The sequence below is a fragment of the Ursus maritimus genome (assembly GCF_017311325.1).
Source record: "Ursus maritimus isolate PB19 chromosome X unlocalized genomic scaffold, ASM1731132v1 scaffold_X1, whole genome shotgun sequence".
Taxonomy (NCBI): domain Eukaryota; kingdom Metazoa; phylum Chordata; class Mammalia; order Carnivora; family Ursidae; genus Ursus; species Ursus maritimus.
This window is the reverse complement of record NW_024423319.1, coordinates 30928639-30955679: the sequence shown is the minus strand read 5'-3', so window position 1 is coordinate 30955679 and position 27041 is coordinate 30928639. Positions and strand designations below refer to the sequence as shown.

Genomic DNA, 27041 nt, shown 5'->3' with positions numbered 1-27041 from the left:
GAAAGTGGGTTCTAAATTGTGAAACTACGGCACCTATGAGGGCTAGTGCTATCACCTCGTCAATGGCGTGCGTCGCTTTTCTCCCAAGATTTTTAGGAAAGACCTCAAAGATCTCAAGTATTGCTACAGTTACAAAACTTCAAAAATCACTTTGTTTGGCTTACTTCTGATAAGTGCCTTTTTTTTTTTGCTTGAAGGTAGAACCCCTGGCTTATTTATCACCCCCCCACCCCGCCCAGCTTCATTGAGGTATAATTGGTATACAAAAAACCTGCAAATAATGAATATATATAATTTGGTGAGTTATGGATGGACCCAGAAGACATTATCCTAAGTGAAATAAGCTGGTCACAGGACAAATACTGCATGATTCCTGATACACGAGGTGTCTAAAATAGTCAAAGGTATAGAAGCAGACAGTACGGGGGTGGTTATCAGCGGGGGGGGGGGGCACAGGGATGGGGGCATTGTCGCTCAATGGGCATAAAGTTACAGTTACACAATACAAGATGAGTAAGTTCCAGATATCTGCTGTACGGCATCGTGCTGAAAGTTAACAATAGGGTATTGTGCACTGAAACAATTCATTAGTGCATTTTTTTTTTTTTAACGCCATCGGGTTTCCCTAAGGATCTGCCTAAGCACGAGAAATCACATTTTCCATTTCCTCAGCGCTTCACGGTCCTGGGAACAAAGCAGAGATGCTCCCCCGTTGGAAGTTAGAGGAGATCTCCGAAGCCAGCGTTGTCCCTGCTTTGTCAGCACTTGATTTTCTGAAAGAAGAATCTGGCATGGCCTCGTGTTTATCCTTAGCTATTCTTCCCAATTTTCTGTCACTCAGAGCTGTCTGAGCCCGGGAGTTGGTGTGGGGACAGGGAATTTTGAGGCCTGGCCTGATCCCAGGCAGATATTCAGTAGCACAACACTTAACCCTAGGCCAGGCTTCTGGCACCTTCTGTTCTCTGGTAATATGCCCTGACTCTGAAAGGAGAAAATAGCTACATACTCCGTCAAACACACAGAGATAGCACTGAAGCTACAAACTTTATTCCCTAGGCCTCTTCTGGTGCCTTGTTTATAATTGCAACAAGCTCTAAAGGGTTCTGTACTCTGGTTTCCTAGGCGTACAGATCAGAAGCAACAGGAAGAGATGTTGGAGTGGGGGATGCGGGCGTGGGCTGGGGAGAAGCTCAGACAAACTGACAGGGGAAGTGCCCACTTGAAGGCCTGATATCCTGTGAAGGGACAGAAAAACAAAACAGTATAACACAATACAGGATGTTGCTGCTTCTGGTTACCCTGAGTTAGCCGGAAAGAAGATTTGAGTGAGTAAGAAATCTGGGAATGGTGTAATATATACGTATATATTTCATGTTATCAAAACCACTGTTTAAAAGTTTTGGAGTTTAAAGGAGAAGATTCCCTTATGTGCACAAATCCAGTTATTTCTAACTCTGCCGTACCTCACCTAAACCAGAATTATGAGGCATTTACTGGAATGACATTATAATGCTTTTTTTAGAGTAAGGATTTGCAAGGGCCCAGAGGGACCGAAACGAACAGGGGTTTTGTGAGAGAGATTCAGGCCCTGAGGCAGAATGAAGGAGGCGGGGGTCATTCATTCTCTGATTTGGTCCGTGTAGAAGTGTCCCCTTTCAGACCTCATCGCAGCCTCCCTCAACGGCCCGTAGGATTTTTCTCAGATTTCTGCGATTGGCCCAGGATCGGCCTGTGATCCTCCCAGGAAGCCCGAGCTGTGTGGGAGGGCAGCCGAGGGCTTGGGGTCCCAAACAGGAAGTGACTTCAATCCTGCCCGAAGTCGCCGCCTGCCAGCTCGGCTGTTGCCCGGGTTCACTGTGCTGAGGCACCAGCCCAGCCTATTCATCACGGGCGCTGAGTCAGCGATCGGGGCAGGGCACAGAGGCTGGCGGTGCGCAGACAGGCTGCCTGTCCTTTCTGACCTGCTGCTGTGAACTGGCAGGACTTGGGTGGGAGGCGACGCTGGTGGGGCCGGGGCTTTCAGCGGCTGTCACGTGGGACAGCAATCACCACCCCCCTCCGCTCCCCCCATCGCCGCTACCCGCCCCCGGCCTTTTGCTGGTCATTTGAGAGTCTGGCCTCCCACTTGCGCCAGCAGGAAGGTCTGTTTTGCTCACTGTTCTCCCCGAGCCCCCGTCCCCTGACACAGAGTATGCTTGACTTGGCTCGAAGCCAAGAAGCAGCGAGGCCGCCGAGCCCGTAAAGCAGGCAGAAACCCGTCTCACGAGTCCTTGGAATTGTGATGCCTTGGCTCGGCCTTTTGCCGCCCTTCCCTGTTCCCCTGTTCTGGGCCCTTAACGCGCTCCATCGAGGGAAGGTTGCTGATCGGAACCTACGGCATTCACCTTCTCTGGGGGATGACTCTTATGGCGGTGGAAGTACTACGTAGGCACTAAAATGAGCTTGACACCAGGCCGGGGCTCAGGAAGGCCGCGCTCTGGTCCTGCATCAGCCGTGGACCGCTGGGCAGTCTCAGGCAGATCTCTTAGCCATCTCCCCGAGCGGGAGGGAGCGATGGTTCTAGGAGACAATCTCTAAGCTCTAAGCGTGAAGCCTTCCATCCTCTTTCCTGTTCAGACAGACGGAAACCTTTTGGTCCATCCCCGAGAGTGTCTTTTCTTTTTCCCTTGGTGCCCTTGTCCCCCTTCCCAGGAGCCTCGCTTTTGGTGACGTAGTTATTAATCGATTCCTTTTGGAGGCTGCTCTGGGAAGAAGGAGAGATTGTTTAGAGACGCAGAAGTGCTGGGGGGTTTGACTTTGGAACTGCCGTATGGAATTCAGGATGAATAGTGAGTGTGGGCCCATCTGGAATTCTAATCACGGAGTCACAGGGAGATGAGCCCAGCTCCCCGTCTGTGACGCAGTGAGATTGGGAGCTAGACCCCTCCGCCTCAGTTTGCTCCCTTGCAAGTGACCGAGTGGGCGCAGAAGGGCTGTGCTGCGCCGTCACCTCTCGTCCTTAGCACTGCCCAGGAAAAGCAGGAGGGTGTGGCAGCAGGCTTGGACCTGGAGACCCAGCAAGTGGCAGACTGTATTAAAGGCCCACTGTTTGGTGCCTGAGCCAGGCATTGTGGAGTAGGGAGACTAAGAGGACAGCTTTCTTCAAACAAACCCTGCCTGTTCTTGCTTTTGGGCCTACATCAAGTTGTTCCCTCCAGTTGGCATGCCCTCCTTCTCCGCTTAGCTTATGCAAAAAATGCCCATCCAGCAAGTTCCACCTCTTCCACTAAGTCCAGCACACTTTTACTGAGGACCTCTCACTTACCCAGCCCTCTCTGGGGCATACACAGATGAAGAAAGGCTTAGTCCCTATCCTCAGGCTGACCGAACTCTATTCCTATTTGCTTCACGCTCGTCCCTTTCTCCTCTCTGGCTAACACTTAAGCGCTCTGAGGGTGATGGCCGCATCTCGAGGGATCCACAGCCACTCCAAGTTGGGCGAGTCACTAGAAGGACTCACAAACCACAACAGCAGATTTTACTCACAGCTCAGGTTTTCACGGCAAAGGGTACAGAGACAGGCAGCTGGAAAATGTAGGCCTCAGCCAGGCATGGGCTTTCAGGTTCTTCCGCTTCGAGGGTGACCCAGGAGCAACTAGCAGCGAGCTATAGGGACACCTGCGACATGTCTCTGCCCAGGAAAGCCTGCTCAAGCCTCAGGGTCTGAGGCTTCCATGAAACAAAAGTCAGGATTCCAACATCAAAACCAGGTACACCATGGATCTTGTTAGACGATTCTGAGAGGTCCTCCTGAGCTGGTGCAACTTGCCCCATTGCTCTGGACATATAAAACAACATCATCGGTCAGAGACACGAAGAACCTTCTGAGGGCCGTATTCCCAGGGGTGGGTCCAGGGTCAGTCATGATTCCAGGCTCCCGTGGGGACGTGCAAGGAGTGATCAACCAGGCCTTCTGCATTCATTTTCTCTTCTAAGCCGTGTCTTCTCCATTTCACATATCCTCTCAGAGTACCCTCTTGGTGCGGAGTCACGCCAGACCTGACCTCTCCTCTGAGCCCGAGACTCGCGTATATTTCACCATCTACTTGCCATGTCGGGTTCCGTGAGCGTTGGCACGTCCACACATCAAAACGTGAACTTGAATCCCTCTCTTAGCCTGCCCTTCCCCGTCCCAGGCGCTGTCAGCATCAATCTCGCTGTCGCTCAAGCGCCCGAATCTGGCTGTGACCCTTGGTGCTCTTCTGCTCACCTGCCACAGCCGGTCAGTGATTGCCATTGGCTCTAACTCGAGGCGCCTCCCAGATGTGACCCTCTCTCATTCTCTCAGCCGCCGTAGTCTACAGCACCAGCAGCTTCCATCTGGATTACTCGCCTTCGAAGTGTTTCTGCTTGTCTCCCCGACGGCCCGTTCCCCACCCCCCACCCAGAGTGATCCCTGAGAATGCAATACCAGGTATGTCACTGCCTGCTATTCACAACCTCCGATGGCTTCTCGACAGGCTGGGATTAAAATTCACACCTTTTAGTCCGCTGCTCACTCGTCATGCTCTAGCCTCACACCAGTGAGTGGGTCTCTTTCCTCCTCGCAGGATCTCCCTTCTTCCAGCACTGTGCTTCCTCTAACCCTTCAAATGCTTCATGGTTTTTTTTTTTTTTTTAAGATTTCTTTCTTTATTTGTTTTAGGGAGGGGGAGGGGCAGAGGGAGAGAGAGTCGCCAGCAGTCTCCACGCTGAGCACAGAGCCCCAGGGCGGGGCTCGACCTCATGACCCTGAGATCATGACCTGAGCCAAAACCGAGAGTCAGACGCTTAACCGACTGCACCACCCGGCTGCCCCTGAAATGCTTTCCGTGTTACTTCCACGGTCAGTCCCTTACCGAGACCTTCTCTGACCGCCCTACCTGAGGCAGCCTTGGCCCTCCCCTCATCTGAAATCATGATCATTGATTTGTTTATGTATTTGTTGTCACGCAACACTGCCTAGAATGGCAGCTCATGAGAGAAGACCGTCTGGCACCTGGCACCATGCCACATTCAGAGTAGGGATTCAGAAATATTTGTGATAAACGCAGTAGAAAATTAATCAGTAATCCACATGTGATTACGAGCGGGTCTCTGCCCTTAAAGGTTTATGTTCTACGGAAGAGTTGAGTAGGAGAAAGCAAAACGTACAGAAAATGTTCCTGTGCTTTCTGGTGTGCCCAGCATAGGACAGGTCAGCGTCCTGGGTGGGAGAAACTAGCCGCCGATGGGCAACATCACACAGCTGAAGTCTCTCCAGCCCAGCATTCTCTTTTGACCGGCTTCGAGGGGCTGTTTGGAGGGAGATGCCAGCAGCCTGGAAAGTCCAAAAGGAAGACAAGGGTTGTGGGAGCCGAGGTCTTACCCAGGGTAGAGGCGGTGGTGTCTGTGCCGGAGTAGTACCCACAACTGTGCTTGCACCGGGCCTCCGGCTTCTTCAAGCCCGGCCATGTGGGTCTCGACAGATCCTGTGGACGCTCTGATATTGTTTACTAAATTTCTGTTCTGCTTAAACCCGTCAGAGTGGATTGCGCAGTTTGCCACTGAGACCTCTGCTCTATCTCCTAGGTTGAGAAAAAAAAAAAAAAAACGTTGAAAATCAGGATCCTGACTTGTAACTGACATTGAAGCTTGACTGGAAAACGTTAAAGTTATACGGGCCTTGGAGGCTTTGCCTCAAAACCGAAGCGATACGTGTAACCGTATCAAAGTGACATGCCCAGTCTGAGGCAGAGTAATTTATTTAGTCACATGCCTGGGGAAAATTGCATATGTTGTTATGTGTTTGTGAAGCACCCTTAAAAAAACGAGCATCTGCTTCTTTAAGTTACACACTATTATAATCCAGTGTAATTCTTATTACAAGGGAAAGAGACTTAAAATATTTTAAAAAGGCAAAACTAGGGGCGCCTGGGTGGCACAGCGGTTAAGCGTCTGCCTTCGGCTCAGGGCGTGATCCCAGCGATCTGGGATCGAGCCCCACATCAGGCTCTTCTGCTATGAGCCTGCTTCTTCCTCTCCCACTCCCCCTGCTTGTGTTCTCTCTCTCGCTGGCTGTCTCTATCTCTGTCGAATAAATAAATAAAATCTTTAAAAAAAATAAAAAAAAAATAAAAAGGCAAAACTAAACTGCAGCGTTGAAAGTTGTAACTTGGGTGACGTAAAACAATAAACAAAGGTAAGGAAGAGATTACTGCAGAAGTCAGCCTGGCGGTTAATTTTAGGATTGGGCTGTATGTGTCAGGCTTCTGAAGCAGCTGGCAAAGTTCTATTCCTTGACGTAGATGATAATAAAAAGATATTTACTTTATAATAACCTTATCAAGCTCTACTGTTTTCCATATGTTATATTTTACAATTAAAAGTGGTTAAAAAATGAGTATATCAACTACTCAAATGTCAATTATTTTTGTGCAGATGGCCCTGGGTGTTTTCATTTCAGCATCTCTCAAGACTTTGTTGTAGATTTTTGTCTCTGGGAACAAGTGAGTTCCTGTATAAGTTGAACAGAGAGCATAAAACATGTCTCATTTCTTATCATTAAAGTCCTACGGATGACAGCAAGCACCCTTTTTTCCCCTATCAAGTTGGCAAAGACTTACAAAGACGTTATTACTCAATGTTGGCGAAAATATGAAGAGATGGGTATTTAACGTGCCCTGCTGGTAACAACGTAAATGAGTACGATCTTTCTAGTAAGCCATTTTGTGGTTTGTAACAAGGACCTTAAAAATCGTCACACTTTTTTTTTTTTTTTTTTTTTTTACCCCGTGAACTCAGTTCTAGGAATTTTATGTTGAGGAAATGATCAGAAATGTGCAAGAAAATATACATGCAAGGACGTTCTCACGGCAGCTTTGTGCAATGTCTTGGAAGCAGCAGGAATGTTGACCAGTGGGAAAGTAGTACCATCCCCAAATGAAATAGTACACAGCCATCAATATGATAGTTTGGAGCATAGGCACAGGGAATGGGGGATACTACTGCTGCTGCTGGTGGCCAACATTTACAGATCACTTACTGTTTGCCAGGGACTCCTAAACCTCTTTACCCGAATTCTCTCATCCTTGCAACACTCGGGTAGAGTACTTTATTTAGTCCAGCAGTATCTCATTTTATGTGAGTAGTGAGTGGTATCTCATTTTGCAGATGAGAAAACTGAGGTTCAGAAAGGTTCTGTAACTTACCCAGGCAACAGCCAGGGCCTGAATCCAGGCCTGAATACTCCAATTTCCAGAAAAGCTGTTAATAGTACTAATATTTAGGGGGAGGGAGTAGAGTGATTCTTATTTCCTACTTTATATTTTCTTTCACAAAGTTTCATGAAAGAAACACTTATCAATATTGCAATCAGAAAACAAGAGGAACTCCCGCCAGATATTCCTGCCGCACAGAGATACGCTCGCTGACTCCTAGTGGAAGTGTCCAGGAATGGGAGAAGGGCCAAGAGTCTTGAGGCAGGAAATACTAAATCGTTTCCTTGGGCTCAGCCTCTCAGGCTCTGTGACTAGGCCAGGACTTTCCTAAGAACACTGCCACCTAACTACAGACTGGAAAGCGGCTGCCTTGGTCTGGGTGCCTTGCTTCTGTACAAGTGGAATCTGGCTGGGGACAGAAAGGGCACGTGGACAGTGACAAAGGGTGGGGACTACCTGCTTTCTGAATGCTTTTTTTTAAAAGATTTTATTTATTTATTTGAGAGAGAGAGCACACAAGCAGGGGGAGCAGCAGAGGGAACGGGAGAAGGAGACTCCCCACCGAGCAGGGAGCCCAACATGGGGCTCGATCCCAGGACCCCGGGATCACGACCTGCACCAAAAGCAGACACCTCACCAATGGAGCCACTCAGGCGCCCCTGCTTTCTGAATTTTCTACTAAAACTGCCTCCCTAAAATCTTGAGTTTCAGACCGCTTGCCTGAGAGCTGTGCACTAGGCCGCAGGAGTTCTGATTTGGCACTTGTGTGTACTTCTCTGCCACCTTCTGGCTCCATGCCAGGGGCCAGGTCCCCTCCTTCTGGCTCCGGGTAAGCAACAACCTTGGTTAGTTGGGGAGGACTTGCGGCTCCCAGTGGGTCACCGTGACTTCATACTGTGTCCGTAAGAATGCCAGCAGCATCCCCTTCCACCGGGTCACAACCAGTCTCTTCCCCAGACTTGGATCTTTTGAGGGAAGGTGAGGCAAGAAAATACAGCAGACCCAGCGTGAACCCTTCTCCCGGCCCGGGAAAGCTTAGTCAAGAACGCTGCCCTCCTAAGGACAAGTCAGTATATGGAAGAGAGACACTCGGGGAGTTTGCCCCAAGGTTAACTGCGAGACCTGGAAACGAAACCTAGCTGTCCTGCTTCTTGGGCCCCCCTCTGCCATCTATATTTAGCCAAGAGGCCCCGAGGCTTGTCCACCTTGTCTGAGAGCCAAAGTAGGCACACAGTTTGCTCATAAACATTCCCGTGCTTGCCAGCTCACGCCTGCCAAGCATTTACATGTTGGTTTTAAAATGCGAGCCTCCCCTTGCACCCAGCTCCCAGGGCCTGCAGGGAACACACACCAGGGGATCGACAGGCCTGAGTTTTTCCCAAAGCCAAGTGACCTCAGCCAAATGGCCCAAAATGAAAGGCGTGACTCTCACTGTTTCATCTTGGCAGGGCTCAGCGAATGACTCCCTCTCAGACCCACTGTTCCCGGTCACAGTTCTTTGAGTGTGTTGACCTACTTTCTCCCCTTCAGAGGGAAGACAGAAACCAATAAACGTCTCCAGCGAGTACTCTGCTTTCAGGAACATGGATTCTGTCTTCTGGCCCCTGGTCCTCCTTCCCATGCTCCATTATCACTCGGCTCTAAGCACTTCGAGCATGACTGCGTCAGAACCCTGAGGGTCGCTTACTGTCCCCATTTTACAGCTGTGTTTTCAGAGGTAGCATGCCCCACACATCCCCGAGGTGGGGGCAGAGCCTGCCCAGCCTGCTTTTCCCTGCCACAGCTCACTATTAAGTGGCACGAACTGCACCAAAGTCCCTTCTGCCTCCGAATCTTCCGGAAATCAGCAGGGGGGCCTCTGATTTGGGCCACCTTATACCGTGTGCCTGGACGCATTACGGACTGAGAGACATTCAGCTGGAGACCCCAGACCTGACTCGTTTTAATACATCTTTGGTGTGGGCCTCCAGGAAAAGTCTTGGGGGGCTCAACTCTTTAGTCACCTTGACAGGTGGAACCCCTCTTTGGACAGTGTGTACAGGTGACTCTCAAATACCTACACTAATTTTTTTTCTATGACAAATCGATCATTCTAGGCTCTTTTACCCTTCCCAGTCTGCACGCTCTTGCCCACTTCCTGTAGCTGTCGGCTAGAATCAGCTTGGAAAGTATATACTCGTTTTAATGTCAAGCTGAGAAAAGTTAATTAGAGGCATAAATCTGCTGGGGCTCGGAGGAAGGGCGTGGATGGGTCACATCATGTATTCCAGAGTGCCTTTTGGATTCTCGGCTGGCTTTATTAACCCTCCACGTCCGTTCTCCACGACCAAGGGTAAGTGAGCATATCTTAGTTAGCTCCGCTATCCCTGGGGGTCCTTCCTCTCCTTTCTTCCCCCCTCATCCGTGTGAGCAGAGCAGATAATAACCTGCCTGCCTTCTAGCCGCCTCTCGTATTTCATTTACATCGGGGAACTTGGGATTTTTAAAAAAGGTTCCGGGTCTTTTTTACCAGCTGCACAATCATACTGGAGTCCCAGTGGCCACCAGAGGCTGTACCCGAGCAGCCAGCAGCTCTCAGGCCAGCTGGGCCCGGGCTGGGGTGAGCCGTCCCTCGGGAGAGCCGAGCAGGCAGCAGGTGGTGGGACAGGGTGTGGCTGCAGACGGCCATCCGGGATCTCTACTTCTTGGGGACCTTCCAGACTTGTGGCCCTAAAGGGGCTGTCCCCCACCCAATCATCCAGGTGGGAAGCAGCATGAGAGTGAATAGAGCTCCGCATTCCCAGAAGCAGAGAGAGGAGGGGCAGACAGGACGGGGCTGAGGATGAGCCACGGGCAGCGGATGGAAAGGGTGACATTGCCAAGGAGGTGAACGGGGTGGGGGGGGTCAAGAGTGGAAGTTATTACCTTAACGTATGTCTCCGAGTTGCCCCAGGATCCTGAAGTGAGAAGAGCCCAACTGGCACGGGAGAAGGGATCGGCCCCGGGAGGCAGCCGGTGGAGCCGGCGCATGAGGGAGAGCACGCCGTTGTGCCGCGCCGTCCTAGAGAATGTCCCGTCATGAGGGAAATTGTCTCTGTCCACGCTCTCTCGCGGGGCTGTCAGCAGTCGCCTGTGGCTTCTGAGCGCTTGAAGTGTGACTAGTGGCACCGAGGCACTGGATTTTTCATCTAATTTTCTTTGAATGAATTTAAGTGTCCCCAGCCACACATGGCTGGTGAATATCCAGCAGGGGGCATGGCGGGGGCGGGGGGGCGTTGCAGCTCGGGAGTGACAAGGTGGGGGACCCAGGTGACCGGAAGCCAGCGGCCATGGTGGTTCATGGCCTGCTCCTGGCATTTGTCCCGGTTGACCGCTGACTACCTCTGCAACCTTGGACAAGTCACCTACCCTCTGTGGGCCCACTCTGCCCTCTGGGCGGTGGAGAGCAGAGCCCTGCCGACAGCACATGGGGCCACCAGAAGGCCTGACTGCATGTGACATGCGTCACCAAGTGCCTGGTGGCCACGGAGCTCTCAGGAAATGGTTGCGGTGGCGATGCTTTGGTGTCAGGGTGTCGTGACGTTTACTCCCATCTCATTTTCCTGTGCCTTGGCCCTAGTCACTGAGACCGATAAATCAACCTACCTTGCCAGTGCTCGAGGCATGAGGCTTAATGGCCTGTGCCCCGACTGACTCCCTTGAGTGCCCCAGCAAGAGATCCGTTATTTGATTTTGGAACTTCATTGTGTCTGAGCTTTGAACGAAATGAGATTTTAAGATGAAAGACAAGATGAAATAGTCAAGGTCAGAATAATAACATGAAAGAAATCACAGGCCCCACGTTCCCAATTTCCCATCCGTTGAACAGACATTTATTTACTGAATCTATACTGAGAGACCAGTGCTGACAAGCATAGACTCTGGGCTTGTATCCAGTACTTACTAGCTGTGTGACCTTGGGCAAGTTACTTAACCCTCTCTGTCTCTATTTCCTTATTTGTCAACGGGGCATAATAATAGTACCGATCTTTCGGGGCGTTGTAAAGAATCAATACACGTAGCGCACTCACGGAATTACTTGGCACCGAGGAGCACTTGATAAATATTGGCTGATGTGACGACTATATGCTGGTACCACGATTGGGTCACTTTAAAGGGACCCTGGTGGCAGCAGTGGGGGGCAAGACGGGCAGCAGAGCTACCAGCCAACAGACGATTGTATTCCAGGCATGAGATGAGGAGATTGAGGGACTGAAGGAACTATTGCAGGGATAGAAGGGTAGGGAACAGCTCTGGATATGTTAAGAGACCCAATCGACAGATGAAGGGCTAGAGGATACAGAAGGAGGACCGCTTTTGGAGAGCAGGTGTCTATGCAATCATCTCGGCACGCATCAGGTTTATGCAGGGCAGTTAAGTAGTGGTTGTGGAACTTAGGGAAGAAAGAGGTTAGGACCAGGGGTACAAATGTGGGAGACCTTAGAACTCTGTGTCAGGCCCTCTTATTTCTCTTTCTCCACTTTCTTTCAAGGTGATTCCCGGTGCTTTCCACACCGTCTTTAGGCTGAGGAATTTCAATTTTCGAACTTCCATCTCTAGCCCTGATCACCTGCCTGAGGTCTAGACTTCTGGATACAGCCAGCTACTTACGCTCTCCTGTTGGAGGACTAACACACAGCTCAAATTCAATATGTCCAAAACCCTGTTCTTAAATCCATCCCCACCCCCACTCACTCCTCCCCCGTCTTCCAGTCACAGAGAATGGCACCCACCATCAGTCTAGTTGCTTAAGCCCAAAAACGTGGGGGTCACACGCTCTGGTTGTTTCTTCAGGTCACTTTTGTAGGCATTCCTCCCTCTGCCCACCCCTTTGGAATCTCATTCTACTCTTCAGGCTTTCCTTGAAGTGACGCTAAGACCGTACCTTTCCCGTGGCTTCGAGCATCCATCCCCTGACTCATTCATTCTGCAAAGATTCACCAAGCACCTGCTGGGTACTGTGCAAATGCTAGAGATTCAGTAGGAGCAAGGCAAATCGAGGCACCGCACTCATGGAGTGCTATTTGAGGGGTGGGGAAGACGTGTAATAAACAAACTGATAAATGAAACATGATTTCGGATGATAGTAAGGGAGAGAAAAAACAGGGTGACATGATGAGACACTGACCAAGGTCAGGACCATGATCAGGGAAAGCCTCTCCGAGGAGCTGACGTTGGAACTGAGACGTGGATGGTAGGAGAACATTTTAGGCAGGTGCAAACACCCTCAAGAGGGAAAAAATGATAGGAGCCTAGCAAACAAGGACAGCAGGATGGGCTCAGATTAGAGATTTAGGTAAGGGCTCTATCTTATTAGGTCAAAGTAAAGAGCTTAGATATTATACACAGTGTAATTGAAAGCTCTTGGAGGGTTTTGAAGCAGGGAGACGGATATGGCATGATTTACATTTTGTAAAAGTTGGCTCTGGCTGTGGTGTGGAGAATGGCCTGTACAAGCTGGGAGACCAGGGAAGAGACTTGCCTCCACCCAGGAGAGACACGGTGACTGGGATTACAGTGGAGGCCAAGGGCAAGGAGAGAAGGAGAGAGAGATGAACATGTTAATTGGGGATAAGGCTGGTGGAATTTGCGGGACAACGGATGGGAGAGGAGGGAGAGGAAGGAATCAAAGGTCCTAGCAGGTGTTCCGTGAGTATTTGCGGAATGAATGAGCCAGGGGATGGATGGAGGTTGTTGAGGCCACGGGAAAGGTATGGTCTTAGGGTCACTTCAAGGAGAGCCTGAGGAGTAGAATGAGATTCCAAAGGGGTGGGCAGAGGAAGGAATGCCTACAAAAGCGACTTGAAGACACAAGCAGAGTGGTAGGTGGAGGAACAGGGAAGTGCCGCAGAAGGCGGTCCCGCTTCCCTCTCCAGAAGTAACCGATGCTAACAGATGGGTGGGTACCCTTCCAAATCGTCTTCTATATATTTACATACATTCCCCAATGTTTATATTACATGCATATGTAGTCTTTGGGTTTTTATATAAATGAGCTCATAGTACATGCATTATTCTATCACTTGCTTTCTTAAAAAAATAACAGCTTTATTGAGCTATAATTCACATACCGTAGAATTCACACATTGAAAGTGTACAATTCGGTGACTTTTTAGTATATTCACAGATATGTGCAACCACCGCCATAGTCCATTTTTAGAACATTTTCATCGCCTCAGAAAGAAGCCCCGTCTCCTTTAGAACGATTGCACCCTTATCACCAGTCCCCTCCCCCCACCCCAAAGCCACCACTGATCTCCTTTCTGTTTCTACAGATTTGCCCATTCTGGGCTTTCATATAAATGGAAGCATATCCTACGTGGTCTTTTGTGACTGGCTTCTTTCACTGAGCACCACGTTTTCAAGTTTCCTTTATGTTACAGCCTAGCTCCTAATGTCTTTCTGTTTATTGCCAAATAATATTCTATTGTATGTATAGACCACATTGTGTTTAGCCATTCATCAGCTGGTGGACACTAGGCTGTTCCCTACTTTGGGCTATTGTGAATAACGTCGTTACGGACACTCGATGACAAGGTTTTGTGTGGACACACATTCTCAGGTCCCTCGAGCGTCTATCTAGGGGTGGAATTGCCAGGCCATGTGATAACTCAATGGTTGACGTTTTGAAGAACTGCCAGACTGTCTTCCAAAGTCACTGTAACCTCCAGTCATTTTATACCCCCGCCAGCATCATCACTACACACTGTCCGCATCACCACAAACACTTGTCAGTGTCAAACTTTTTGATTACAGCCACACGAAGGTCTGTGATATCACTCACTCTTCTATGTAATGCACCTCGAATGTTCTTCCATATTGGCACGTATCGATCTCTCGTGCACTGAACTGCTGGGTAATATTTCACAGACACCATTCTTTCTGAGACGATCCCGTCTAGACGCCTGTGTTGTGTCCCCCCACCCAGGGCGCCGTAGCCTGGAGATGGAAACGGCAGTGGCGGGTGACCGCGTCGATCTGAATTTGGAAGTTGTGTGGCAGGTAAGGCAGGAGGCCAAGGTGAAACACGGTGTTCCTGGCTCATGGTGAGAGGGTATGTGAAGTGAGTGGCCAGCCCTGGCACGTACGGGTCCTGGTAAGTGACGGTGACAAGGAAGGCAGTGTCAAGTACAGCGTTGTGCCACACCCTAAAAGCGGGTTTCGCAGGAGAGTGGAGACTTAGTTTTTTGTCTTGTTTTGCACTTACTCGTTTCCTCTGTTGAGTTCCTTCCTTCCCTTCCTTCCCTCCTCCTTTCCCTCCTTCCTTCTGTCCTTCGTTCCTTCCTCCTTTCCTCCTTTCGTTTCCTCTTTTCCTCCCTTCCTTCTTCTTTCCTCCCTCCCTCCGTCCCTCCTCCCTCCCTTTCTACCGCCCCCTCCCTCCCTTCCTTTCTTTCTAAGATTGCGTCATTCGCTGTCTTGCCTTCTCAAATGATTCAGAACATAATATGACCTTGTCTTGTGACTCAGAGTGGCCATTCTGACCATCTGCTTTTGCCCTGGACCTCTGAAGCATGTAGGAATACGTCTTTCTCCCTTGAACGGGTCCCAGATTTCTGTGCTTTTGAAATTCTGTCTGCTTCAACTTCCAGCTTTACTCTTTGGTAAAGAGTAAAGAGACTGTGATCTGCATTATTCTAGGTTCTTCTAATATATATATATATATATATAGAGAGAGAGAGAGAGAGAGAGAGAGAGAGAGAGAGAGAGATATTTTTGACCAAGGACTGACCCCATGCATCTCCTGGGAAGTTTCTGGGTTTCCTGATAGCAATTTTACCTGCTGTTTAGATGGGTTTTTTCCTCGTCTAGGTTTGTGGTTACATTACGGTGGAGGCTATGAGGAGTCTGATCTCCAGAGAAGTTGTGGGTGCCTCTTTAATTGGATACAAGCTGTTTTGGGTGGGCGAGTTTTCCAGCATAGAAGAATTTAAATGAATAAGTTTGTGTTCACCTTACCCACGCTCTTTTTTAATGGTAGGGACCTGCCCTGTTGAATACAGCAACCACTGGCTACCTGTGGCTTTTTTTTTTTTAAGATTTTATTTATTTATTTGACAGAGAGACAGCCAGCGAGAGAGGGAACACAGGCAGGGGAAGTGGGAGAGGAAGAAGCAGGCTCCCAGCGGAGCAGAGAGCCCGATGTGGGACTCGATTCCAGAATGCTGGGATCACGCCCTGAGCCGAAGGCAGATGCTTAACGACTGAGCCACCCGGGCGCCCCTACCTGTGGCTTTTACAACTCAAATAGAAATTAAATGAGTAAATCAAATTACCGATTCAGTGCCTCAGAAGTACTGGCCGCATATCAAGTTCTCAGTAGTCACGTGTGGCGAGGGGTGACCCTCCTGGAGAGAGCAGGTAGACAACATTTCCGTCATCGCAGATAGTCCCGTTGGACCGCAGTGGTCTCATCTCCGAGCCAATCTCCTCTCGGCTCTCCCCTTCCCAGTCGGGAGAGTCTCCTGCTTTTAGCAGCAGCCGCACTCGTCCTACTCCGCAGTACCCCCGGTTGGGTCACCTGTCCTCCGTCAGCGTGCCGGGCCCCTGTTGTTGCTGTAACACAGCCCCACAAACGTCATGGCTTCACACAACACAAACACGTGGTCTTATGGGTGTGGTGATCAGAAGTCTCAAACCAGCCATCTCCCAGCGTCTGGAGGTCGCCGGCCCGCATTCTTTGGCTCATGCCCCCGTTCTCCATCTTCAGAGCCAGTGCGGAGCATCTTCACATCTCTGCCACACTCTCTGACCTCTGTTTCCAGCGTCACGTTGCCTTCTCTGACTCCCACGCTCTGCCCCTCTTGTCTATGAACTCTGTCATTAGATTAGACCCCCCCAGGTCCCCAGCTAACTCCAGGTCCTGTCTGAGTGTTGGCCCCGCTCTAACACAGGCTCTATTTCAGGGCCGATCTCTGCCAGCCTTTCTCCTTTCTGTCTCTCTCCCTGTCTCCCTCTGTCTGTCTGTCTCTCTTGTGTGTGCATACACACATGCACGCACACGCACACACACCAAAAAACCCTGGGAGCTTGCTACATTAACCAAGGCAAAGCCACCCGAGCTTCCTTGCCCAGAAAAGGGAGGCAGATGAAAGCCTGAGTCATTCCTGGAGAAGCAGCAGCAGAACCCAGTGCAAAATCGGTCTTCTATTTTCAGTCTGGACAAGACGGCATAGACTCATTTCTCCTTGCTCCTCCCCGCTAAGTATAACTATAAATCCTAGAAATAATTCAAGAAGCCACCAAAGAAGAATTCCAGAAGGCGTAAAGAGGAAGGCAGAATGGTTAGGGACCCCAGGACTGGGGGAGCATCCTCATAGTGAGGCGCCTTATGACTTCCGGCCCAACAGAAGGTGAACCAGGCCCAGCGTTCCCCAAGCCCCAGCCTGGCAGCAGGAGGTGGCTCAGGTAGGCGGCCTCTTCCTCGGGATTGAATGGGAGGCCCGCGGACAACCCCGGTGGGCCTGGCAACTCCAGCAAAGGGAATCTAGCAGGGAGCCCCTCTGACACTAAGCAGCCAGGGGAAGTGTTCTCCTTTCCCACCAGGCCAGACTCCTCTCCCTTTAGCACGAGATACGACATAGCTGGGCCATCATCAAGGGCAAATCCGACCACAAGTACTCTGGCCCAGGAAGCCTGTTTGGGCCCGTGGTCTCCAGAGTGCCCTCTCCCTACAAGAGATGCCAGGATGGTATACAGCCCAGGCAAGGAAGGTGCCGCCAGAGCAAGCAAAACCAGGGGAAATTAGTTGCTTCCACACCCTCGAGACTCACTTCTTCCACCTACAGGCCTCAGGCAAGCCAGCTTGATGGAGCACCTTCTGCCCCCTTACGCAGCACCCACACAGACCCGTGGGGGCCCCGTCAGCACCACATTAACACGCAGACCAAAATAGCAGGGCAGAGGCTCTGGAAAGTAAATCGCCATTGAGATCACAGCCTACAAAAGTAGGCCAGGACTTGTGTGCGAAACCTAGAGCGACTGCCCACTAAAGGAAGAGATTTAAACAGTCTCCTGATACAACAGCCAGAATACAATGAAAAATCACCCTCATACTAAGAACAAGAAAATCAGGACTTGAATAAGGAAGGACAATCAACTGAGGTCAATAGCGCGGTGAATCGAGTGTGAGAATTACCTGAAAAGGATTTTAAAGCAGCCATCACAAAAATGCTTCAATAAACAACTGCAAAGTCTCTTGAAACAAATGAAAAAGTGGAAAATCGCAGCAAAGAGAAACAAGTTATAAAAAAGAACTAAATGAAAATTACAAAACTGAAAAAATACAATAACAGAAATTAAAAAAAAAACTTGCGGGGCCCATAGTATGGTGAGATGACAGAGGATAGAATCAGTGGGCTTGAGGACACATCAATAGCATTTACTCAGTCTGAACAACAGAGAAAATAGACTGGTTAAATAATAGAGCCTCAGAGACCTGTGGGAAATAACAAGAGATCCAACATTTATATCATCAGAGTCCCAGATGGATATCAGAATCAGACAAAGACAGTACAAAAAAACCCCAACCCTATAGTCCAGTGTCCCTCATGAATGTGGACACAAAAATCCTCAAAATATTAGCAAAATGGGGGCACCCGGGCGGCTTAGTCGGTTAAGCATCTGCCTTTGGCTCAGGTCATGATCTGGGGTCCTGCCATCCAGCCCCACATTGGGCTCCCTACTCAGCGGGGAGTCTGCTTCTCCCTCTCCCTCTGCCCCTCCCCCTGCTTGTATTTTGTCTCTCTGTCTCTCTCTCTCTCTCAAATAAAAAAATAAAATATTAGCAAAATGAATCCAACAATGTATAGAAGAATTATATACCATGATCAAGTGGGATTTATTCCAGGTATGCAAGGCTGGCTCACTATTTTAAAATCATTCAGTGTAGTCCACCATATCAAAAACAAAAGAAAAATCATATGACCACATCAACTGATACAGAATAAAACATTTGACCAAATTTGAGTTTTTGATACTAGGGATAGAGGGGAACTTCCTTGACCTCACAAAGAAGATCTATGGGGCACCTGGGTGGCTCGGTCAGTTAAGCATCCCACTCTTAATTTTGGCTCAGGTCATGATCTCAGGGTCACGAGATCAAGCCCCAAGTCGGGCTCCACGCTCAGCTCAGTGTGATTCTCTCTCTCCCTGTGCCTCTCCCTAGCCCATGCTCTTGCTCTCTCTCTCTTAAAAAAAAAAAAAAAAGAACATCTATAAAAAACTTACAGCTAACATTATACTTAACGGTGAAAGACTGAGTACTTTGCCTCTTAAGACTGAAATAAGGCAAGCATGTCTGCCCTTATCACTTGTATTCAACATTGTACTGGAAGTTCTAGCCAGCACAACAAGGCAAGAAAAAGAAATAAAAGACACACAGATTGGAAAGAATGAAGTAAAACTGTCTCTATTTGCAGAAGACTTGATTGTCTACATAAAAAATTACAGGAGATCTAAAAAACCCCTTCTAGAACTAATAATTGAATTCAGCAAGGTCATAGGATGCAAGGTCAACACGTAAAAATCAATCACACTTCTATATACTAACAATGTGGAAATCTAAATAAGAAACCACTATACTATTTGTTCCAAAGAAAATGAAATTCTTAGGTATAAAACTTAACAAAAAATGTACAAAACATGAAAACATGTTTCATCTGTATCCTGACTATTATAAAGCACTGACGAAAGAACTCAAAGAAGAAAATTAATAATTTGAGAGCTTTACCGTGTTCATGGATTAGAAGACTCAACATAGTAAAGATGTCAGTTTTCTCCAAATTGATCTATAGGTTAATGAAATCTCTCTCAAACTCCTAGCAAGGATTTTTGTAGACATAGATAGGCTTATTATAAAATTTATATGGAAAGACAAAGGACCTAGAGTAGCTAAAATGATGTTTATAAAGAATAAATTGGGGGGGGTGTGCCTGGGTGGCTCAATCGGTTAAGTGTCTGCCTTTGGCTCAGGTCATGATCTCAGGGTCCTGGGATCGAGTCCCATGTGGGGCTCCCTGCTCAGCGGGGAGCCTTCTTCTCCCTCTCCTTCTGCCCCTCCCCCTGCTCCTGCTCTCTCTCTCTCAAATAAATAAATAAATAAATCTTTTAGAAAAGACTACACTGGAGGGACATTACTCTTTCCAATATAAAGGCTTACTATAGAGCTACAGTAATCAAGACGGTGTAGTAATAGTGGAGGATAGACACATAGATCAGTGGAACAGAATAGAGCACCCAGAAATAAACCCAAATTTGTTCAATTGAATTTTAACAAAGGTAAAAGCAATTCAGTGAAGGAAGGATACCGTTTTGAACAAACAGTGCAGGAGCAATTGACATCCCTAGGCAAAAAAAAAAAAAAAAAAAAGAACTTTGACCTTAACATTATAAACAATGAATTCAGAATGGATCACAGACGTAAAGTGTAAAGCTATAAAACTTGCAGGAAAAAAAAAACCACAGGAGAAAACTCATGATCTAGAGCTCAGCAAAGAGTTCTTAGGCTTAACACCATAAGCATGATCCATGAAAGGAAAAATCTATAATTGGACTTTAGCAAAATTTAAAAAGTTTTGCTCAATGAAAGATCAAGCTACAGACTAGAAAATATATTTGCAAACTGTGTATCTGACCAAGGATTTGTATCTAGAATGTATAAAGAGCTCTCAAAACTCAATCCAATTAGAAAATGGGCAGGGGCACCTGGGTGGCTCAGTCAGTTGAGCATCTGACTCTTGGTTTCACCTCAGGTCATGATCTCAGGGTCCTGGGATCGAGCCCCGTGTCAGCTCCGTGCTCAGTGGGGAGTCTGCTTGAGGATTCTCTCCCTCTCCCTCTGTCCCTCCTCCCACTCATGCTCTCTCTCTAAAATAAATCTTTCAAAAAAAAGAAAATGGGCAAAAGATATGAATAAACATTTCACTAAAGAGGACATACAGATGGCAAATAGCACATGAAAAGATGTTCAACGTCACCAGCCATCAGGAAAATGCAAATCAAAACCACCGAGATATCACTACACATATATCAGACGGCTAAAATAAAAAATGGTGACAACACCAAATGCTGGTGAGGATGTCAAGAAATTGGATATGTCATACATGTGTTCTATTTTTTTAAGATTTTGTTTATTTGAGAGAGAGAGGAAAAAATGAGCAGGGGGAGGGGCAGTGGGATAAGCAGACTCCCTGCTGAGTGGGGAGCCTGATGGGGACTCGATCCCAGGACCCTGAGATCATGACCTGAACCGAAGGCAGACGCTTAACTGACTGAGCCACCCAGGCGCCCCTACATGTGTTCTTCAACAAATTAATACTTAAATAATATGTGTTACATCATTCTATGCCAGGGAATACTACTCAGCAATAAAAAGAAATGAGGTATGGTTCATACAATAAGTTGAATGAATCTCCTGGGAATTTTACTGAGTGAGAAAAAGCCATCTTAAAAGGCTACATACTGGGACACCTAGGTGGCTCAGTCGGTTAAGGGTCTGCCTTCAGCTCAGGTCATGATCCCAGGGTCCTGGGATCGAGCCCCACATCGGGCTCCTTATTACACGGGGAGTCTGCTTCTCCCTCTGCCTGCAGCTCCCCCTGCTTGTGCTCTCTCTCTCTTTCTCTCTCTGACAAATAAGTAAATAAAATCTTTTTTTTTTAAAAAGGCTATATACTGTATGATTATATAATAGTCTTGAAATGACAAAAAGTATAGGGATGGGGACATGGATGGTGGGTGCCAGGGGTTAGGGAATGGGGCAGATAGGAGGTAGGTGTGGCTGCAAATAGTGGCAGGAAGGACCCTTGTGGTGACAGTACAGTTCTGTACTGTGTTCGTGGATCCGTGAACCTACACATGATAAAATTGCGTAGAACTAAATACATAGGCACAAACAAATGATTACGAGTAACACTGGGGAGATCTGCACAAGATTGATGGGTTGCAGCAATGTCTATATCTTGGCTGTGATATTATGCTATGGTTTTATAAGACATTACCACCAAGGGAAACGGGGTAAAGGATACACAGGATCTCACTGTATTATTTCTTACACTTGCATGGGAATTTACAATGATCTCAAAATAAAAAGTTTAATTGAAAAAAGAAAAAAAAGAGAACGACAAAAAATTAGGGCCTTGAACATGTTTCCAGAAGCGGGATTAAGGAATCTGGCTTGTTGTGGAGGCATTAAACTAATTGGCCATCTTACCAGACCAGCCAGTTACGAAAAAGCAGTGACTCCCCACACCTGGGGGTGCAGCACCTTTTGGGGGGCCTCTAATAATCCAAAGAGGTATTGTTCACCTTCTGGAAATTCTCAGTAACCAAATTTAATTGAAAATCACTTTCACAGAAAAGCAAGCATTTGCTCTATAAATCTTCAGAGCAGAGGGCAGCACTAGGAAACCAAAATAAGGTATGTCAGCCTGTTCCCACTCTAGCCCTTCCAAAATCAGAACCACTGGCCTGATCCCTGCCCGTGGAGCCAACACAGGAGGCCTCAATGGGCCTGTTAGCTCCATAGAGCGAAAAGCCACCCCCAACCCTTGTCAGTCAGTCAGTCAGTTGGCTCTCACCACAAAGGAAACTCCGAGGGGGGATGAGAGGCTGTGGGTGATTGGCTACAAACCCCGTTTCATGGCTGGTCATCACCTCCTGACACGTGCTTTACCTTCTCCTTAGATTCAGCGTCTTCAGGAGGAGCTCAGAGCGTTATCATCGTCTTTTCCCCAAAGGCCTTTTCCTGCCTATTCTTCAGACTGGGAACATCTTGAGCTTATCGCTTGACTGTTTATAGAAGGTAAACTTGATTTCGCAGAGGACTAAACAGTGGGAGAAGTAATTATCCCTTACTTCAGTTTTTAAATTAACATATAGGAAGGTTGACTTATAGGTATGTACAGATCTACAAATTTTAACATATAGATTCATGTAATCACCACTCTAGGCAGGATATGGAACAGTTCCTTCATCCCCCTAAAGCTCCCGAATGCTAGCCCTGTGTTGTAATACACCCCCACCCCAAAACCCTGGCTACCACTGATGTGTTTCTCCATCGTTATACTTTTATTTTTTTGAGAATGTCATATACATGGAAACATACAGGAGGTAACTTTGAAACTGGCCTCTTTCGCTCAGCAAATGCCTTCGAGATTCATTACGCTGTTGTGTCTGTCCAAGTTCATGTAAGCACATTTTTAAATTTAAGAATTGCTCCCTGATTTTATTCAGGTTAGTTCTCTAAGCAGGCTTCGTAATAGTGTAGTAACAGTATAATTTTTGCGCAATTAAATCGCCTTTGGTCAAATGACTGACAGTGATTAACATGTTTCTCTTACCCAGTTTTTAATCTGTTTCTTCCGGTGAAAAAAGTAGAGAAGCAAGAAGTAGATGGTGATTTCTAAACCAGCATTACATCTCTGAATTCTGAAACCAGAAAGCGGTATCTCTGAGTGTCTGAACTATTCTTTTTTCTTTAAGATTTATTTATTTATTTGAGAGAGAAAGAGCACGAGCAGGACGGGCAGAGGGAGAGGGAGAGAGAATCTCAAGTAGACTCTGCACTGAGTGTGGAGCCCAACACGGGGCTCGATCCCACAACTCTGAGATCAGACCTGAGCCGAAATCAAGAGTCCGACGCTTAACTGACTGTACCACCCAGGCGCCCCCGTCTGAATTATTCTTGAATTACTTCTCTTACCACTTGGGGAACCTACCAGAACAGCAGTGGCTAGCAGACCTCTAGACATATATATGGGTCTTGCTCAGGAGCCCCTGTATGATTCTTGAGCCAGTTCCATACAAAGGAATGAGTACAACGGTCTCAGGAGTTCTTAAACTGCCCTCTTGAGTACCCCAAAATATCTACCATTAGAATCACTGATCTAGGCTAACAAATTCCAGAAGACCTCTCTAAAAAAAAAATGCAAACATGTCACTTAACGGGGATATCCCATTCTGAAGTTGGGCCCTGAGAGATTTGAACAAAACCTTTTGATCTGAGGTATAGGATAGGTCTGGACTGGTGCCCAGCACTAAGGAATAGGAACCCCAGCTTAAATCAGAGGTGGGACAGGGAACGAACGACCCTGCATGTCCAGGTGGCACCAGGAGATACCGGGACCCAAGGACGTGGGCTGGAAGGTGGGGGAATGTTCCAAGGGGGCACTTACCGCATGCTGAGAGCAAATGTTGCCTATTTCACAAATATACCTGGATCATGCCTTTGTAGGCCTTCACTCTTGAGTCGGAAAGCTGGATGCCTTGTTTGCTTCTGTCTCATCTATCTACCAAGAAAACACTAAGAGCCTTGAAACCCAATTTATTTTTTAAGTGTTTGAATCCAGTGTACTTAGGCAAAGCCAAGGAGGAGGGCACCTTCAGATCTCAGGAGAACTTTATTCTTTATTTAGTATTTTTCCTTCTCCCCACGGGCAGGCCATTCTTGAAGTCCTACTTATAAAAGGAACTCAACTGCTGAATATTGGAGACTTCAGCTGGAGGATGAAGTGAGCCAGTTTCTGTGAGAGGAGAGATTCTGTCTCGGGTGGCCGGATTGATCCCGGAGCTGAGGGCCGTAGGACAGTCCAGAAACTGAGCTCCCCTTCTGCCCAGGGTTAACCAGACCCTTAGTCTTCCTCACCCAGTTTATGTTCACAGCCTGCCCCCGACACAGACACATAGAACTGATGAAGTAAGAGTGTGTCTGGCCAAGAACGCAGCTCATTTCTGTCCATGAGCCAATGCCCAACAAGGAGTCTGTTGACTCATTGACTCGTTGACACAGTCCATAGACTGTGCTCGAATCAACCCATTTTCGATCTGATAGCTCCTGAAACAGACGGCTGCTTATTTTATGTGTTATAGAGGCGGCTCTCAGTGCATCGAAAGAATGTTTAGACTGACAAAAGAATAATCGAAAGCACCTTTATCACCTCGCTCTTACCGGATTCAGCCTGGGTAGCGGCCTCGGCCCTTGGGTAAGGCGCAGAAGCAGAACGCACGTGGCGAGGCTAGGAAGGCAGCTGAGACCCCACGCCACCGAGCGAGCCCTGCATCCCAGCGCAGGCAGGGGCCTTGGGGGTCAAGGCACGGACATTTCCACTGGGGGCGGGGGGTGCAGCCACCGCCCCTCCATTTTTGTTCCCTTCATTTTCCATCTTGTTCACACTCTTGCCCCAGCCCCCCTCCCCACCCCATGCGACTGTGTGCCCCTTCTCTCACGGCGGTGAGACCATCTGCCCAAAGAGCTGGCAGTTGACGCTTGGGGCCGGCCTCGACCTGCCCTGGTCCAACAACAGGACGGCAGTGTGTCCTTCCCCCGCCCCCCCAATACCCTGCTCAGGGGGACCCTTCCGGCCTCACTGCTGGAAGCAGGAGCTGGGAGCCCGTGGCGTGCAGTGCTGAGGCGCGGGTGCTCAGCCCGTGGCTACACGTGGCCTGCTGGTGGACCGCAGGACGGGGTTGGTGTGAGGCCCCAGGCGGTGCCCGCTGCTTTGGCCTCTGCCCCTGGCCACCCCGGGCGCAGATGGAGGCGGCGTGGTCACCAGAGCGTGAGAGGGTAGAGCTGACACAGAACGATCCCATCTTCAAGCCTGCAGAAGAAATGAAAGGCTGTGGCTTACTCATAGATCAGTCGTACCAGCTTTTTGTGGAAAGGACAGCACGATCTTTATTCACAATCCCACTCTTAGCAAAGTATTTTTAGACTTCAGAATAGGAGTGAGGAGCCTAGGCGTGAACACGGGTAAATTGTTCCTAGCTGGCAGTATGGGAGAAGGTGGGCAGGGCATACTGTCCTTCGTTTAATTCCACACCCCCCCAACCCAGGGAAGCTTTGAGGATGTGGCAAGAATAGTTGGTTACTTGAGAACAATAGTGCATCCCCCTTTCTTGTACATAGATTAGAACATTCTTAATACTTATGATGACTGCGAGGGATGTTAGGAAGAGAGGAAAACATTCACTGTCTCCTCCGAAGTCAGCAGGGTTGGGGAGTCAATCTCCGTTTGACCAGACAAAGAGGTGGTTTGGGTTTTCCCGCTTCTGAGCCACTGACTTGATCTCATGGAAACCCAGGCTCACTGTTGTCCAGCCGAGCACTGACATCAACAGCAAAAGGTCAATCACATGTTCCCTTTGACTCCTACTTTCCTCTATTTACCCTATTTTGTGATTGTCCCAGTTCTTTGGAGTTTTTCCTTTTATCAGGAGCTTGAAAAGAACGTGGCCACCTTCCACCCGTTTGTATTAGTGTAAGAGAGCGTTGATACCACCACAAGAAAAGCCTAGATAAACCAGAGGTCAAAGAATAACAGAGGGTTCCCACTGGAGGAGCCATAGAAACAACTCACCCCCGCCCCTTCACTTTTACAGATGAGGAAACCAACACCCCCAGAAGGAAGGTGACAGAGCTCATGATTCCTACTCCTGTCCCCTTTCCAGAATATGATGTATGACTTTATCGTTATGTATTTCCTTTTCTGATTACAATTTGTAAAGGTTAGTAGTTGGCCTTGCTGGGGCCTGTGGCCAATTGGGTGTTAAGGGGATGGGTCCAGAGCCACCCACAGTAGGGAAAGCTAGACCCAAATTAAACATTCACCCGGAATGACCAGATCTGGAGTCGGCAACTTGCACGCACTGTTGAGTGTTGGCTTGTTATAGGTTCTGTCCTTGACCCTCTTTCCTTGAATTAAGAGTAGACCTACGATCCCAGTGTTCTGGGATCGAGCCCCACATCAGGCTCCTCCGCTGGGAGCCTGCTTCTTCCTCTCCCACTCCCCCTGCTTGTGTTCCCTCTCTCGCTGGCTGTCTCTCTCTGTCAAATAAATAAATTTAAAAAAATAAAATAAAATAAAATCTTTAAGAGTAGGCCTACGGTCAGGGTTGGTGTCTATGGCAAAATAAGATGAACTCTGGATCGAAAAGCTGTAACCATAGTTCTTATGATTTTCTGCCAATCTCCGAGGATAGCGTATCCTCTCTCCCATTCAATGCCAACCTTTTCACCTGCCCATCTCTGAACAATTCTTTACTCTTCCTTTATACTCTGCTGCATTTGAAACCGTCACAAAACCTCAGTTTTGTTTTAATAAAAACAAAAATCTTTTTACCCGATGTCCCCCTTGTCAGCCAAGCCTCCTTAAAGAATAGTCTATACGTCATGTCCCGCTTCCTTCCTTTCCTTCCCCCCCCCCATGCCGAACCTTTTAGTCTGTGTTTTAAGTGATCTTGCTCTGCAGTGTTCAGCATCCTTCAACCACTCACCCACTAGAAACTCTCATCATGGCTTTTCTTCTCCTGTTCTCCCGCTCCTGTATTCCTCAAGGACCTTATTTGATAGTAGTTATATTTCGGGTTAATGCCCGGCTTAAGTCTCCTTTATTGCAATACTTCCCAACCCCACAGTGTCACCCACCGTAGAAGGGATGGTGAAGCCTTGGGCCTGGCCACTAGGACTGGCAATGGATATCTAGGCAGAGGGGGATGCCTAGGAATATAGCGAGATAGAGGGAGGTGACCGTTAGGGAACAGGGCTGAGAAGTTGCATAGCCTCAGAGGCTGAAGCTACGATTCTGGCCACGTGAGAATGGGCGAGTGACCTGAAGACACTCCTGAGCAGGGAAGGGGGTAGGGAAATCAAGTCGATGCTCCCAGAGAAGCAAGGAAGAGATCACGAGCCAGAGGAGAGGTGTGGAGTAGCAGAGGAGGGAGAGAGGGGAAGCTTTGTGGGAGGGACTAGTGGGGCGAGGGAGAGTGATGAGAGAGAGCCCAGGAGAAGGCACCCAGACAACTTTTAGATCC

The 27041-nt window shown here is 48.3% G+C and overlaps 1 long non-coding RNA gene across 1 annotated transcript in view; it reads left to right on the top strand.

The window, feature by feature from the left end:
• LOC103677718 overlaps positions 1–27041 on the top strand; it is a 65357-nt gene that overhangs the window by 19796 nt on the left and 18520 nt on the right. The window contains exons 3-4 of the long non-coding RNA XR_005834546.1: positions 14164–14237; positions 21918–22035. This is a non-coding gene — a long non-coding RNA (uncharacterized LOC103677718). The remainder of the gene's footprint in view (positions 1–14163; positions 14238–21917; positions 22036–27041) is intronic.